General features: G+C 36.8%; 1 non-coding gene across 1 annotated transcript; it reads left to right on the forward strand.

Moving 5' to 3' along the window:
- The first annotated feature begins 4264 nt into the window (after positions 1–4264).
- On the forward strand, positions 4265–4371 carry LOC112448280 (U6 spliceosomal RNA). The gene has a single exon (XR_003036651.1). It is a non-coding gene; the product is annotated as a U6 spliceosomal RNA (small nuclear RNA).
- Positions 4372–5265: the final 894 nt, after the last annotated feature.

Here is a 5265-nt window from a genome sequence, read left to right on the forward strand (position 1 = left end):
TGGTGTAAAAATACTTGATGGTACTGAGTTAAAAATGCTTATTGTTCATCTTAAGAAATTCACTAAAATTTTGAAAAAGTGGCATAATCATTAAACCAGCAGTAGAGATAAAAATATAAATAAATAATAATTAATACAGAAGAAGGTGGGAAATAGAAATCAATAATAGAGGTAGCAAATAAAAAACAGAAAGCAAGATGACAGGCTGAAATACAACTACATCAATAATTGCATTGCATCTAAAAGGCAGGCCTATCAATTTAGATAAAACATGATACACTATCTATAAGAAACTACAGTCAGTAATTCCTGTGAACATAGATAAAAGTTACCAAGAAATTTAAACAAAATAAATTCTATAATATATAAAAAGAAAATATATGTCATGACCAAATAGGGTTTCTCCCAGGAATGGAAGACAGTTTCAACATTCAAAAATCAATTAGCACTGAAACATGTACATTACCATATGTAAAATACATGACCAGTGGAAGTTTGATGCATGAAACAGGGAACCCAAAGCTGGTGCTCTGAGACAAACCAGAGGGATATGGGGGAGGGAGGTGGGACAGGGGTTCAGATTGGAGGGGGACACATATATACCTGTGGCCGATTCATGTTGATGTATGGCAAAAACCATCACAATACTGTAAAGTAATTATCCTCCAATTAAAATAATTGAAAAAGAAAAAAAAATCAATGGCTAGCTATAAAGAACAGACGGAAATTCCTTAAAATACTAAAAATAGAGTTACCATATGATCCAGCAATCCTACTCCCAGGTAGGCATTTATCCAGAAAAGAGAAAACTCTAGTTTGAAAAGATACACACACCCCAATGTTCACAGCAGTGCTGTTTACAATACTGTAAAATACTGTTTACAATAGCCAAGATATGAAAGCAGCCTAAATATCTGTTAACAGATGAATAACAGATGGATAAGAAGAGTGGTACATATATACAGTAGAATATTACTTAGCTATTAAAAATGAAATAATGCCATTTGCAGCAACGCAGATAGACCTAGAGCTTTTTGTACTAAGTGAAGTAAGTCAGAAAAAGATACCATATGACATCACTTATATGTGGAATCTAAAAATGATACAAAAAACTTATTTATAAAACAAAAAGAGATTCACAGAAAGAGAAAACAAAATCATGGCTACCAAAGGGGAAAAGCAGGAAGGGATAAATAAGGAGCTTGGAATTAGCAGATACATACTACTGTATACAAACAGATAAACAACTAGGTTCTGCTGTATAGCATAGAGGACTATATTCAATACCCTGTAAGAATCTATAGTGGAAAAGAATCTGAGAAAAGAATATATGTATGTATAGATACACATTAACTGCTTCCTCAGCCCATATATACATATATATGCTGCACACCTGAAACCAGCACAACATTGTAATCAACTGTACTTAATAAAAAAGCTACAAAAGCACAAATGGTTATAATTCAGCACATAAGCAGAATAAAAAGAAAAACAACACAAGCATCCATATTTTATTCAGAAAAAATATTGTATAAAATTCAATATCCATTCATGGCTAAAAACAAACAAACAAAAAAACTCCCAGAAGACCTGGAGTAAAATAAAGCTTCCTCATCTTGACAAAGGCCTCACGTATCATAAAGGTCATATAGAGTCCTATATGATCTGGACTGTTATCTTTCCTACTCCATCACTTTATACTCTCATTTGCTCATTCATTATTAGACGCACTGCATTTCTTGCTGTTGCTCAAGATGCCAGCATGTTCCCACCTCTTGGACTTTGCATTAACTGCTTCCTCTGTCCAGAATGTATTTCCTTTTACTTACTTTTTTTTTTTTTTTTAAACTGCATCACACAGCTTGAGGGAACTTAGTTCCAGGGTCAGGGATTGAACCTGGATCCCCAGCAGTGGAAGCATGGAGTCCAAACCCCTGGGACATCAGGGAATTCCCCAGAATGTTTTTGGATCCGACAGCTGTATGGTTAATTCCATCTTTTCCTTCATTTTCTTGACCAAATGTCACATTCTTACTGTGTATTACCATCAGTCAGTTCAGTCGCTCAGTCGTGTCCGACTCTTTGCCACCCATGAATTGCAGCATGCCAGGCCTCCCTGTCCATCACCAACTCCCGGAGTTCACTCAGACTCACATCCATTGAGTCAGTGATGCCATCCAGCTGTCTTATCCTCTGTCGTCCCCTTCTCCTCCTGCCCCCAATCCCTCCCAGCATCAAAGTGTTTTCCAATGAGTCAACTCTTCGCATGAGGTGGCCAAAGTACTGGAGTTTCAGCTTTAGCATCATTCCTTCCAAAGAAATCCCAGGGCTGATCTCCTTCAGAATGGACTGGTTGGATCTCCCTGCAGTCCAAGGGACTCTCAAGAGTCTTCTCCAACACCACAGTTCAAAAGTATCAATTCTTTGGTGCTCAGCTTTCTTCACAGTCCAACTCTCACATCCATACATGACCACTGGAAAAGTGTGTTACCATAGCCATTCATTTTAAAACATCCAATCACTTCCTCTGATTTGGCTTTGTATGTATTATTATTTCTTTTAACTAACACTTTATTTATTTATTTATTTTCAAAGCAGTTCAAAATTCACAGCAAATTAACAGAGAAGGTGAGATATCTCACGTACCCTCTGCCCTCACACATGCATAGGCTCTCATTATCAGTGTCCTTCACCAGAGTAAATACTTTAGTTACAATTGATGAACCTTCATTAACATATCATTACCAAAGTTCGTAGTTTACATTAGAACATTACAGTTCACTCTTGGTGTTGTACATTCTATGGATTTAGACAAAAATATAATAACACGTGGGGCTTCACAGGTGGTACTAGTCTATAGAACCCTCCTGCTAATGCAGGAGACATAAGAGATGTGAGTTCGATCCCTGGGTCAGGAAGATCCCCTGGAGGAACTCCAGTATTCTTGCCTGGAGAATCCCATGAACAGAAGAGCCTGGTGGGCTACAGTCCATAAGGCCATAAAGAGTAGGACACAACTGAAGTGACTTAGCATGCATGCATAATAACATGTACCTATCATTATGGTATCACATAGGTTATTTTCACTGCTCTATAAATCTTCCCTCTGCTATATATTCATCACACTCTTCCTCTCCATCAACCCCTGAAATTTTTTACTGTTTCCATAGTTTTCCTTTTTCCAAAATATCATATGGTTGGCATCATACAATATGTAACCTTTTCACATTCACTTCCTTCATTTAGTAACATGCATTTAAGTTATCTCCATGTCTTCTCATTGCTTGATAGCTCATTTCTTTGTGTGTGTGTGTGTGTGTTTAATAATATTCCATTGTCTGAATGTACCTAGCACAGTGTCTTTATCTATTCACCTACTAAAGGACATCTTGATTGCGTCCACATTTTGGCAATTATGAATAAAGCTGCTGCAAACATCTAAGTGCACATTTTGTGTGGACATGCTTTTAAGTCCTTTGGGTAAATACCAAACAGTGTGATTGTTGAATCATACAGTAAGAAAATGTCTACTTTGTGTAAGAAACTGACAAACTGTATTCCGAAGTATCTGAACCATTTTGCTTTCCCACCAGCAGTGAATGAGAGTTCTGTTGTCCTGTATCCTGTCCAGCGTTTGGTGTTCTCAGTGTTCTGGGCCATCCTAATAGGTGTGTAGTGATATTTCATTGTTGTTTTAGTTTGCATTTTCCTCATGACATATGATGTAGAGTACCTTTCTGTATGTTTATTTGCCATCTGTATGTCTTCTTTAGTGAGTTTTCTGTTAGGGTCTTTGGCTCATTTTTTTTAATCACGTTGTTGTTTTCTTGAAAGTGAAAATGTTAGTTGCTCAGTTGTGTCCAACTCTTTGCTACCCTATGGATTGTAGCCCACAATTCCTCTGTCCAGGGAATTCTCCAGGCAAGAATACTAGAGTGGGTTACCATGCCCTTCTACAGGGGATCTTCCCAACCCAGGGCTTGAACTGGGGTTTCCTGCTTTACAGGCAGATTCTTTACTGTCTGAGCCACTGGGGGAAGCCTGTTTGTTTTCTTACTGTTGAGTTTTAGAAGTTCTTTGTCTATTTTGATAATTGTTCTTTGTCAGATGTGGTTTTTGCAAATTTTTTTTTCCCAGTCTGTGGTTTGTCTTATTTTCTTGATAATGTCTTTCAAAGAGCAGAATTTTTTAATTTTGATGAAGTCCAGCTTATCAGTTTCTTTCATGGGCTGTGCCTTTGGCATTGCATCTAAAAGCTATTGCCATGCTCGCTTTGGCAGCACATGTACTAAAACTGGAATGATATGAAGAAGATTAGCATGGCCCCTGCTCCAGGATGACATGCAAATTCATGAAGCATGCCATGTTTGAGAAAATTAAAAAGTCATTACCATTCCAAAGTTCATGTAGGGTTTTTCTTATGTAATCTTCTAGGGGTTTTAAAGTTTTAGGTTTTACATTTAGATCGGTTATCTATTTTGAGTTAATTCTTGTGGAGGGTGTAAGATTTGTATCTAGGTTCATCTTGTTTTTTTTGCTTGTCGATGTCCAGTTGTTAAAGCAACATTTGGTGAAAAGGCTATTTTTGCTTCATTGTATTACCTTTGTTTCCTTGACAAAGATCAGTTGACTATATTTATGTGGATCTATTTCTTGGCTCTCTGGTTTGTTCCTGTTTTTTAAAAAATAGTGCTTGCTTCTAAAAGCTATGCAATTAACTTATTTTTATGTTATTTTAAAATATACCATGTAAAATAGATAAGAGCAAGCTTCCCTGGTGGTTCAAATGGTAAAGAATCTGCCTGCAGTGCAGGAGACCTGGGTTCAATCACCAAGACCCAGGTCAGGAATATCCCCTGGAGCAGGGAATGGCAACTCACTCCAGTATCCTTGCCTGGAGAATTCCACAGGCAGAGGAGCCTGATGGGCTACAGTCCATGGGGTCTCAAAGAGTCGGACACAATTGAATGACCAACACTTTCACTTCACCATGTAAAATCCATAAGACCAAGAATTTTTAAAAATTATTGTATCCCCAGTAAAGAATAACTTTCAGAATGTATATTGGCCTTCTGTAAAAATCTGTTGAATAAATAAATGAATAAATCACTAAATTAGAAAGTTTTGAAATACAGTGCAATATAGGGTACAATAATACTGACTTCTTGAACTTAAAATCTTTTGTTCTTTGATGATTAGAGATATAAAAGAGGGACTTCCTTCACACTTGAAGAATATATAAAGTTTTAAATACTATACATTTTT

The sequence above is a fragment of the Bos taurus genome, chromosome 1 (genome assembly GCF_002263795.3).
Source record: "Bos taurus isolate L1 Dominette 01449 registration number 42190680 breed Hereford chromosome 1, ARS-UCD2.0, whole genome shotgun sequence".
NCBI lineage: Eukaryota > Metazoa > Chordata > Mammalia > Artiodactyla > Bovidae > Bos > Bos taurus.